Raw genomic sequence first — 12,675 nt, 5'->3', positions numbered from 1 at the left:
GAAAGAAAACTAAATGAGGGAAAGCAGCTGCTAACCAAATTCTTTGAAAAGAGAGGTGAGCTTGAAAGCTAGCTATATTGAGTTGGGGGGTCTGGGGTCTGCATTCCTGTGCATTTTAACAGACGGGAATGCATCAATTTGCACCATTTTTCTAGAAAATGGTGCAATTTGGTCCCCAAGTCCCCCCAACTCAATATTGCCCCCCCCAACTTTAAAAAGGATTCTGACTCCCAGGTGTGATTGAAGGTATACATGATTTAGACCTGGTTTGGCTACGCATTAGAAATTTGGTGTTTGCATTAATAAAAAAGAATATAACAGTGGTGGTGGAGGGGTCTTCAATATGGCTAGTACCTAGGGTCCAGAATTTGGTGCTATGCCCCTGAACACAGTGGGAAACATTCCACTGTCCCAGCTTTTTTGAAACGTGTTGCAGGCATCCATTTCAAAATGAGCAAATATTTGCACAAAAACAATAAAGTTTATCAGTTTGAACATTAAATATTTTGTCTTTGTGGTGTATTCAATTGAATATAGAGGATTTTCAAATTTAGATATATTTTTATATATATTTGCAAACACACACACACACACTAACCCATATATATATATATATATATATATATATATATATATTTATATATATATATATATATATATTTATATATATATATACACTCAACAAAAATATAAACGCAACACTTTTGGTTTTGCTCCCATTTTGTATGAGATGAACTCAAAGATCTAAAACTTTTTCCACATAAACAATATCACCATTTCTCTCAAATATTGTTCACAAACCAGTCTAAATCTGTGATAGTGAGCACTTCTCCTTTGCTGAGATAATCCATCCCACCTCACAGGTGTGCCATACCAAGATGCTGATTAGACACCATGATTAGTGCACAGGTGTGCCTTAGACTGCCCACAATAAAAGGCCACTCTGAAAGGTGCAGTTTTGTTTTATTGGGGGGGGGGGGGATACCAGTCAGTATCTGGTGTGACCACCATTTGCCTCATGCAGTGCAACACATCTCCTTCACATCATCCGTGAAGAGAACACCTCTCCAACGTGCCAAATGCCAGCGAATGTGAGCATTTGCCCACTCAAGTCGGTTACGACGACGAACTGGAGTCAGGTCGAGACCCTGATGAGGACGACGAGCATGCAGATGAGCTTCCCTGAGACGGTTTCTGACAGTTTGTGCAGAAATTCTTTGGTTATGCAAACCGATTGTTTCAGCAGCGGTCCGAGTGGCTGGTCTCAGACGATCTTGGAGGTGAACATGCTGGATGTGGAGGTCCTGGGCTGGTGTGGTTACACGTGGTCTGCGGTTGTGAGGCTGGTTGGATGTACTGCCAAATTCTCTGAAACGCCTTTGGAGTCGGCTTATGGTAGAGAAATGAACATTCAATACACGAGCAACAGCTCTGGTTGACATTCCTGCTGTCAGCATGCCAATTGCACGCTCCCTCAAATCTTGCGACATCTGTGGCATTGTGCTGTGTGATAAAACTGCACCTTTCAGAGTGGCCTTTTATTGTGGGCAGTCTAAGGCACACCTGTGCACTAATCATGGTGTCTAATCAGCATCTTGGTATGGCACACCTGTGAGGTGGGATGGATTATCTCAGCAAAGGAGAAGTGCTCACTATCACAGATTTAGACTGGTTTGTGAACAATATTTGAGAGAAATGGTGATATTGTTTATGTGGAAAAAGTTTTAGATCTTTGAGTTCATCTCATACAAAATGGGAGCAAAACCAAAAGTGTTGCGTTTATATTTTTGTTGAGTATATAAGGTCTGTCAATAAAGTATAGGTCCTTTTTATTTTTTTCAAAAACTATATGGATTTCATTCATATGTTTTTACGTCAGACATGCTTGAACCCTCGTGCGCATGCGTGAGTTTTTCCACGCCTGTCGGTGACGTCATTCGCCTGTGAGCACTCCTTGTGGGAGGAGTCGTCCAGCCCCTCGTCGGAATTCCTTTGTCTGAGAAGTTGTTGAGAGACTGGCGCTTTGTTTGATCAAAATTTTTTCTAAACCTGTGAGGCTGTTGTGTGGGCCGCCAGAAGAAGAGGTACTGCTGGCCCACCACCAGAGGGCGCCCTGCCTGAAGTGCGGGCTTCAGGCACGAGAGGGCGCTGCCGCCACGGACACATCCGGGAGTGACAGCTGTCACACATCAACTCATGACAGCTGTCACCCATCTTCATTTCATCACTCCATAAAAGCCGGATGTCATCTCCACCTCGCTGCCGAGATATCATCTACCTGTGAAGGTAATTCTCTGCTAAACTGAAAACACTGACTAATAGTCTGAACTTCTTTGCAGCCGTTTTCCTGTAAGTGTTTCCTTATCTGTGGGATTGGCGTTTGGTGTGATCAGCGACGGCTTCGCTTCACACCCCAAGCAGTTAAGTGGTTAGACAGGAGTTGCACGTGTGTGTGATTAGAGGTGGAGGTGACTTTCCACCTTCTGACTGTTTTTGTTACTGGGTGTGCACACACCCACATCTCACTGTTTGTGCTCCTCGCCAGCAGTACCAGATCCGACAGTCGGGGACGGTGATCACCTGGGAATTCGGGACGTGGCGGCTCCAGTATTCTCTGGGTTCTGTGGCGGTGGAAATCATGTGGTTCTGGCTCTTCTCAGGACAGTCGTCTCCTATCCTCGAGCCTGCCCACACGTCACCTTGGTGTATTGACTGCTGTCAGATTCTGTGATTGTCTGTATCATCGTTGTGCACATTCACAACATTAAATTGTTACCTTTTGGCTCATCTATTGACCGTTCAGTTGAGCCCCCTGTTGTGGGTCCATGTCACTACACTTTCCCCAACAGAGGCACATCGAAGTGGACATGGTTCGAAAAATTAAGCTGGTTTTCGGTGAAAATTTTAACGGCTGATGAGAGACTTTGAGGTGATACTGTTGCTTTAAGGACTTCCCACAGTGCGGGACGTCGCGCAGCACTCCCAGGCGCCATCGTCAGCCTGTTTCAAGCTGAAAACCTCCACATTTCAGGCTCTATTGATCCAGGACGTCGTGAGAGAACAGAGAAGTTTCAGAAGAAGTCGGTTTCAGCATTTTATCCGCATATTCCACTGTTAAAGGAGATTTTTTTAATGCAAGACGTGCGGACGGATTGCAGCGTTGGCTCGCAGCCGCCGCGACTCTCCGCCACAGGAAAAACACCTCTGTTGGATGCCTTAAGGACAAGTTGGAACAAGTCCAGCTGTTAAACAATTTCTCATATACTCACTCCACTGAAAGCCATCAAAAGCCGCCTGGATTTTACAAATGGTTATCAACACGGAGGTGTTTTTCCTGTGCCGCTGCACCGCGCCAGCTGCGTCCCGACACGCGGACCCCCAATGCGCGAAGCCTCCGCTCCTCTTTCCATGACAAAAACTCCTGTAACAGTGGAATGTGCCGTTCATTTCCAAACTGGACACTGTGTTTTATCCGGGATGTCATCTGGCTAGCACAGGAATTGTGAAAAGACGTGGACATCATCACTTTTTCGGCACATTGAGACAGACGTGTGGAGGAATTCTGCGCGTCACGGCGGTGCCGCATGGCGCAAAGCAACGCCGTGATGAAGCCTCCCAGGACATGTTCTGGCATGTCCAGGCACATCCACAATTTCTCGGATAATCACTCGATGGAAAAACCACCGACAGCTGTCTGAACGCCATCTCAAAGCCGTCCTGTGAGACCAAAACGGAGGTGGTTTTGTCTCACTCCAGTAGAGAATCCATCGTGACGCGCGAAGCCTCCGCTCGGCTTTCCATGACAAAATCTCTTGTTAAAAGTTAAATCTGCCGGAAAATGGTTGATGTCCAGCTCTTGTGATAACCAGAGAAATTGCACATGATGGTCATGGATCCATACAGCCATCTGTTTAGAAATAAAATGGTCGCTCAGCCTGTCGATGGCGGCTTCGGAGCGCGGCGCACCACCAGTCGCTCTGGGCCGTCCTTAAAGTGACAGTAACACTCCGTAATCTCTTTGAAGCCCATAAAATTTTCACCAAAAACCATCTGAATTTCTCGAATGGTGTCCACTTTGATGTCCCTCACAGTTTCTGAAAAATTTTGATTAAGCAAAGCGGCAGTCTCTGAGCCATTCCTAAACAATGAAAAAAACGACGAGAGGGGTGGACCACTCCTCACTCAAAGCCTGCTCACAGGTGAATGACACAACCGACAGGTGTGAGAAACTTATGCATGCGCACGAAGGTTCAAGCTTGGCTGACGCAATCACATGTGATTCAAATCCATATGGTTTTTGAAAAAAATAATAAGGTCGGATACTTTTCTAATAGACCTCGTATATATATATATATATATATATATATATATATATATATATATATATATATATATATATATATATATATATATAACTAAGTACATAACACATGTCCATAAGTATTCACAGTCTTTTCCATGAAGCTGAAAATAGAGCTCAGGTGCCTCCTGTTTCCACTGATCATAAATCAAATCAAATCAATTTTATTTATATGGCGCCAAATCACAACAAACAGTCGCCCCAAGGCACTTTATATTGTAAGGCAAAAGCAATACAATAATTACAGAAAAACCCCAATGGTCAAAACGATCCCCTATGAGCAAGCACTTGGCGACAGTGGGAGGGAAACCTCCCTTTTAACAGGAAGAAACCTCCAGCAGAACCAGGCTCAGAGAGGGGCAGTCTTCTGCTGGGACTGGTTGGGGCTGACGGGAGAGAATCAGGAAAAAGACATGCTGTGGAAGAGAGCAGAGATCAATCACTAATGATTAAAAGCAGAGGGGTGCATACAGAGCAAAAAGAGGTGAATAAAAAGAAACACTGGGTGCATCATGGGAAACCCCCCAGCAGTCTATAGTCTATAGCAGTCTATAGTAGCATAACTAAGGGATGGTTCAGGGTCACCTGATCCAGCCCTAACTATAAGCTTTTTCAAAAAAGAAAGTTTTAAGCCTCGTTTACACATAGACGATAAGAGCTCCCGGAAGCATCCCAGAAGAGTTTTTGGCTCCTCCAGGCCGTCTTAGGGATCAAACGCAGTTGTTAACGCCGGCGCTAGGGGGCGTGGCTTAGTTCTGGCTTCACCGGGAATCGTCGAAAAAATTATTCAACGTCGAATAATTTTGGGAGCGCTCCCGGAGAATTCGTGTGATGACAGAGACAATGCGAACAACGTTTGATACTTTTTAATCGCCGTTTCATCCTGTCCCTTCCTGTAGTGCTGCAGTTTACACCGCCGTTATTCGGCGGCCAGCATTGTATCCCTAATCAATGGCGTATAAAATAGAGATAGAGCCCACATCGGCGTACATAACAGTGTTTTAACCCGCAACGGAGGCAGACAAAACGGCAGCGCTAGCGGACAGTATGCCATTCTAAATGCCACCTCCCAATTAAAACGACGTTCCAAACGGCTGATAGGCAGCGGTCAGTATAAAACGCTAGCGCGCTGCATGCAGGCCTCTCACTCACGGCCAGCTCCAGATATTTTTGCAGAGAAGCTCCAGTATGCCTCCTAAAAGAAAGTTGGCAGCGGCAAGGATTTAAAGAAGAAGGAAACCAAGAGGTCTGGTTCAGAAGCAGAGGGGAGGCCTGTGGTGGAGACGGAGCAACACGATGAGGAGGGGAAAAGGAAGGAGAAGAAAAGGCTGAGGATGATCTCCCTCCCCCTGCAGTGAAAGAGGCACGTATTGCTGCTGCTTCAGCCTATTATACTCTGGGGGCAGTGCCTATATGCAAATGATCCTGGAGTAACGCAGGATTTGCCTGGATAAAAACCTGGGTATTAACCAGCGGTACACAAGGCATTGTCGGCGGCAGCAGAACACCGCTGTTCTCACGCGCATCTTAACGTGCGATTGTAAAGGATAGAACTGGGTATTAAACCCTGTTGCCTGACGTGTGCCGGATGCTATGGCATCAAAATGCCGCTTTATTCAGCGGATTTAGTGGCGTTTTATCCGCCTATTTGGGGATAGTACGGTGGTCAAAATGCCGGCGAAATGCTCCACCCATTCCACCACGAAAACAGCCGGAACTACCGCGAACTTCAGTCTACGTACTACCCGCCGACAAAACCGTCTATGTGTAAACGGGGCTTTAAGCTTAATCTTAAAAGTAGAGATGGTGTCTGTCTCCCTAATCTGAATTGGGAGCTGGTTCCACAGGAGAGGAGCCTGAAAGCTGAAGGCTCTGCCTTCCATTCTACTCTTACAAACCCTAGCAACTACAAGTAGGCCTGCAGTCTGAGAGCGAAGCGCTCTATTGGGGTGATATGGTACTATGAGGTCCCTAAGATAAGATGGGACCTGATTATTCAAAACCTTATAAATAAGAAGAAGAATTTTAAATTCAATTCTGGAATTAACAGGGAGCCAGTGAAGAGAAGCCAATACAGGTGAAATATGCTCTCTCCTTCTAGTCCCTGTCAGTACTCTAGCTGCAGCATTTTGAATTAACTGAAGGCTTTTCAGGAAACTTTTAGGACAACCTGATAATAATGAATTACAATAGTCCAGCCTAGAAGAAATAAATGCATGAATTAGTTTTTCAGCATCACTCTGAGACAAGACCGTTCTAATTTTAGAGATATTGCACAAATTCCTACATATTTGCTTAATATGCAAATTGAAGGACATATCCTGATCAAAAATGACTCCAAGATTTCTCACAGTATTATTGGAGGTCAGGGTAATGCCATCCAGAGTAAGGATCTGGTTAGACACCATGTTTCTAAGATTTGTGGGGCCAAGTACAATAAGTTCAGTTTTATCTGAACTTAAAAGCAGGAAATTAGAGGTCATCCATGTCTTTATGTCTGAAAGACATTCCTGCATTTTAACTAATTGGTGTGTGTCCTCTGGCTTCATGGATAGATAAAGCTGGGTATCATCTGCGTAACAATGAAAATTTAAGCAATGCTTTCTAATAATACTGCCTAAGGGAAGCATGTATAAAGTGAAAAAAATTGGTCCTAGCACAGAACCTTGTGGAACTCCATAATTAACTTTAGTCTGTGAAGAAGACTCCCCATTTACATGAACAAATTGTAATCTATTAGATAAATATGATTCAAACCACTGCAGCGCACTGCCTTTAATATCTATGGCATGCTCTAATCCCTGTAATAAAATTTTATGGTCAACAGTATCAAAAGCTGCACTGAGGTCTAACAGGACAAGCACAGAGATGAGTCCACTGTCTGAGGCCATAAGAAGATCATTTGTAACCTTCACTAATGCTGTTTCTGTACTATGATGAATTCTGAAACCTGACTGAAACTCTTCAAATAGACCATTCCTCTGCAGATGATCAGTTAGCTGTTTTTCAGCTACCCTTTCAAGAATTTTTGAGAGAAAAGGAAGGTTGGAGGTTGGCCTATAATTAGCTAAAATAGCTGGGTAAAGTGATGGCTTTTTAAGTAATGGTTTAATTACTGCCACCTTAAAAGCTTGTGGTACATAGCCAACTAATAAAGACAGATTGATCATATTTAAGATCGAAGCATTATTTAATGTAGGGCTTCCTTGAGCAGCCTGGTAGGAATGGGGTCTAATAGACATGTTGATGGTTTGGAGGAAGTGACTAATGAAAGTAACTCAGACAGAACAATCGGAGAGAAAGAGTCTAACCAAATACCAGCATTACTGAAAGCAGTCGAACATAAAGATATGTCTTTGGGATGGTTATGAATAATTTTTTCTCTAATAGTTAAAATTTTATTTGCAAAGAAAGTCATGAAGTCATTACTAGTTAAAGTTAAAGGAATACTCGGCTCAATAGAGCTCTGACTCTTTGTCAGCCTGGCTACAGTGCTGAAAAGAAACCTGGGGTTGTTCTTATTTTCGTCAATTAGTGATGGGTAGTAAGATGTCCTAGCTTTACGGAGGGCTTTTTTTTAGAGCAACAGACTCTTTTTCCAGGCTAAATGAAGATCTTCTAAATTAGTGAGATGCCATTTCCTCTCCAGGTTACGGGTTATCTGCTTTAAGCTGCGAGTTTGTGGATTAAACCACGGATTCAGGCACTTCTGATTTAAGGCTCTCTTTTTCAGAGGAGCTACAGCATCCAAAGTTGTGCTCAATGAGGACGTAAAACTATTGACGAGATAATCTATCTCACTCACAGAGTTTAGGTAGCTACTCTGCACTGTGTTGGTATATGGCATTGAAGAACATAACAAAGAAGGAATCATATCCTTAAACCTCGTTACAGCGCTTTCAGAAAGACTTCTACTGTAATGAAACTTATTCCCCACTGCTGGGTAGTCCATCAGGGTAAATGTAAATGTTATTAAGAAATGATCAGACAAAAAAGGGTTTTCAGGGAATACTGTTAAGTCTTCAATTTCTATGCCAATTTCTATTCTATGTCAGAACAAGATCTAAAGTGTGGCTAAGGTGGTGGGTGGGCTCATTTACATTTTGAGCGAAGCCAACTGAGTCTAATAATAGATTAAGCGCAGTGTTGAGGCTGTCATTCTCAGCATCTATATGGATGTTAAAATCACCCACTATAATTATCTTATCTGAGCTAAGCACTAAGTCAGACAAAAGGTCTGAAAAATCACAAAGAAACTCACAGTAACGACCAGGTGGATGACAGATAATAACAAATAAAACTGGTTTTTGAGACTTCCAATTTGGATGGACAAGACTAAGAGTCAAGCTTTCAAATGAATTAAAGCTCTGTCTAGGTCTTTGATTAATTAATAAGATGGAGTGGAATATTGCTGCTAATCCTCCCCCTTATATCATTTACTAACAGGGACTTAGAAGAGAGAGACCTAATGTTTAATAGACCACATTTAACTGTTTTAGTCTGTGGTGCAGTTGAAGGTGCTATTTTTTTTCTTTTTGAATTTTTATGCTTAAATAGATTTTTACTGGTTGTTGGTGGTCTGGGAGCAGGCACTGTCTCTACGGGGATGGGGTATTGGGGGGATGGCAGGGGGAGAGAAGCTGCAGAGAGGTGTGTAAGACTACAACTCTGCTTCCTGGTCCCAACCCTGGATAGTCATGATATGGAGGGTTTAATAAAATTGGCCAGATTTCTAGAGATGAGAGCTGCTCCATCCAAAGTGGGATGGATGCCGTCTCTCCTAACAAGACCAGGTTTTCCCCAGAAGCTTTGCCAATTATCTATGAAGCCCACCTCATTTTTTGGACACCACTCAGACAGCCAGCAATTCAAGGAGAACATGCGGCTAAACATGTCACTCCCGGTCCGATTGGGGAGGGGCCCAGAGAAAACTACAGAGTCCGACATTGTTTTTGCAAAGTTACACACCGATTCAATGTTAATTTTAGTGACCTCCGATTGGCGTAACCGGGTGTCATTACTGCCGACGTGAATTACAATCTTACCAAATTTACGCTTAGCCTTAGCCAGCAGTTTCAAATTTCCTTCAATGTCGCCTGCTCTGGCCCCTGGAAGACATTTGAATATGGTTGCTGATGTTGCTAACTTCACATTTCTCAAAACAGAGTCGCCAATAACCAGAGTTTGATCCTCGGCAGTTGTGTCGCTGAGTGGGGAAAAATGGTTAGAGATGTGAACGGGTTGGCGGTGTACACGGGGCTTCTGTTTAGAACTACGCTTCTTCCTCACAGTCACCCAGCCGGCCTGCTTTCCCGACTGCTCGGGATCTGCTGGGGGACAGCTAACGCGGCTAAGCTACCTTGGTCCGCACCAACTACAGGGGCCTGGCTAGCTGTAGGATTTTCCAAGGTGCGGAGCCGAGTCTCCAATTCGCCCAGCCTGGCCTCCAAAGCTACGAATAAGCTACACTTATTACAAGTACCATTACTGCTAAAGGAGGCCGAGGAATAACTAAACATTTCACACCCAGCACAGAAAAGTGCGGGAGAGACAGGAGAAGCCGCCATGCTAAACCGGCTAAGGGCTTATAGCTGCGCTAAGCTAGCGGATTCCTAAAAACACACAAAGTGAATAATGTGTAAATAATTTAGAGGTGATTCAGCAGAGGGAGTGCTTAAGGCACATGAAGATTACACTGTGAAACAAATCGTTATCTAGATCAATCTAACTACACAGATTAAACAGCTAACAGATACAGCAAAACACCGCTGTGCTCCGGAACAGGAAGTGATACAATACCGCAGTGAGAGCCAACCACCAGTAGAGTCAGTAGAGAATATTTGGAAAACCTTGAGATGTTTCTACAGCTTAACTGGAGTCCGATGATTTGGAAAGACACACACCTGTCTGCATATAAGGTCCCGCAGTTGACAGTCAGAGCACAAACCAAGCACTCTTCCTAGAGCTGGCCACCCATCTCAACTCAGCGAAAGACCTTAGTCAGGGAGGTGACCAAGAACACCGGCGGTCACTCTGTCAGAGCTACAGCATTCCTCTTGAGAGAAACAGAATGTCCTTGAGTGGCCCAGCCAGAGCCCAGACCTGAATCCGACTGAACATCTCTGGAGAGATCTGAAAATGTCTGTGCACCGACATGGCCAAGTCAAAGCTCTGACCTGAAGGTTATGAAATGACCTGATGTGGGCGTTGAAGCAGTTCTGTGTGGAGGAATACGCTCAACACTCCACCCAGTGAGTCAAACTTTCACTCATTCTCAAGAAATGTTGGTTTCTCAGAATGCAAGAGAAGCAGAAGCATGGCCAACTTTATGTGAGTGGGGCTCAAAACATCTCAGTCGCCCCTCGTATGACCTCTGCATTACTTCAAATTATATATTAAAATCCAAGTTGCCTCTGTGTGTGTGTCTAACTTTGATCACGGACAAACTGGGGAGAACTGACCTTTGCTGTTTGGTATGTTTATGTATTTTGGTTCAAGGATGAACGCTGCAAAAATGGAAAGTTGATAGGAAATTTTTTTTTAGAGAAAAACAGTGATATGAGGTAACAACAGTGAACAATGGATATTGATGTCAGCATGAATCAGTCCCTGGTAACCAGACAAACTCAGAATAAAGGAAATATCTTAACCTTACCAGTTGTAAAACACAACATCAACTCAATGTGCCAAATAATAAATACAATTATTCACAAAACTTTCTCATTTTAATCTCCTGCACTTTCAGTTAAAATCATTATAGAAACTCTGCAGAATTTATTGCCACCTTTGAAAATTCTCAGCTACCTATTTTATAAGCACGGCCCAATCTAGAGCCCGTGGATCCCCATGGGGCAACACGCTAGTTAATAATTGTTTTGCCAATCAATATGTGCTTTTGATCATCCATCTAGGCTTCTTGACTGTTAAGACACCAGAGCCCATCCAGATTATTATCCAGGACTTTGCAGGTGAAGGAAATAATGAACAACTTTAAATGAAATTCTTTACATTTTAGCATTTTACACTGTTGTGTAAATATACTTTTAAATGTAACTTGAACAAGAAGATGAAGTGTTTTACAGCAGTGTGTAAACTGTCTTGGGGATCATTAATTTACACAGTGCTGTAAATATTTTTGCTGTTCTCTTCTAAAACATTGAGAAGTAAGTCCTACATAGGCCCTGGTGTTTAGCTCCGGATACCGAAGCATCAAGTGGATGAGAGTCTGCATCTCCCCCTGGAGGGGATTCCAGTCCGGTGCAGGTTACTTTCACAGCCGTGGCTGGTGTCACTTACAGCTGGGCAGACTGAGACCAGACTAGATTAGGTAGCACGAGTGGATTTCAAACTCAGGTCTACACATCGGCAGGCCAGCTCCTTACCCACTCATCCACTTGCTCTGTAAAACCTTTACAAGTACATTTCTTGACTGCTGTGTTTTTTGATAAATGTTTTTCTCATTAGTCATGTAATTTCAGTGCTGTCACCACTAAAAGTCAAAATTCCACAAGGAAGAATTGTGAGTAGTGCTGAAAGGATGCAAAGAAAATCACTAGAATCAGATTTCACCAAGAACTGAAGGAGCAGTATTTTGGGTGAATTTCAAAATTTTAACCAAATAAGTCTTATAACATTGTATAACATTGTGTCCGTATAATGTTGTTCTGCGTTATTAGTTGTTTCTAATATGGTACAGTACAGTGTGCTCAGTAGTATCAACTTAATCACAGTTTTTTGGATTACCAGCAAGTTCTGTATGTCGGAAGAAGGCTGAGCCGAGTTGCAACTTCAAGGATCATCCTTTTATTAGATCTTCACAACTGAACTGAACAGACTACGCTTGAAACATGTTACACTTGGATTATAAGTGTTGGTTACATGTTTGCCATTCCTGCGGATCGATCTGTTCTGGGCGGAGTCTGTCCTAGCGGAGCCACAGTGACGCCTGCTGACCTGCTGAGGACCCTCTCGATTTACTGTGATGGGCTCAAATCCTTCAGGATAAAGGAAAGTTCTTCTTTCTCGGCTTTTACAGTAACGTTTGACAGTGTATTCCTGCCAGACAGCTGCTCATCCTAATTCTAAACTTATTGTATCCACAGCTTTGTTGCTTTGGGTTTATACATCATCTGAAGACGAAAATCCTGGAGTGGATTTTTTCCTACACAGACCTGGATTTTGTCAGCACTGATTTCAGCAGCACCTCTTCTGCTTCCATTGACAGTTCAGTTTCCAGAGGAGGTGTGTGGAAAAATTAGAGACCAAAATGTCCCGGACATTTCATCTCCCTGAAAATGCAGAAGTTGGGATTTTAA

General features: G+C 43.4%; 1 long non-coding RNA gene across 1 annotated transcript; it reads right to left on the bottom strand.

Moving 5' to 3' along the window:
* Window positions 1-2,312: 2,312 nt before the first annotated feature.
* LOC117519644 lies at window positions 2,313-11,119 on the bottom strand. The gene is made up of 3 exons (XR_004563387.1): window positions 10,978-11,119; window positions 10,804-10,806; window positions 2,313-2,323 (listed from the first exon to the last, which is right to left on the bottom strand). It is a non-coding gene; the product is annotated as an uncharacterized LOC117519644 (long non-coding RNA).
* Window positions 11,120-12,675: the final 1,556 nt, after the last annotated feature.

This window comes from Thalassophryne amazonica, chromosome 11, assembly GCF_902500255.1.
Source record: "Thalassophryne amazonica chromosome 11, fThaAma1.1, whole genome shotgun sequence".
In the NCBI taxonomy this organism is placed as follows: Eukaryota; Metazoa; Chordata; class Actinopteri; order Batrachoidiformes; family Batrachoididae; genus Thalassophryne; species Thalassophryne amazonica.
The sequence above is the reverse complement of the archived record's forward strand: the minus strand, read 5'-3'. Positions and strand labels throughout refer to the sequence as shown.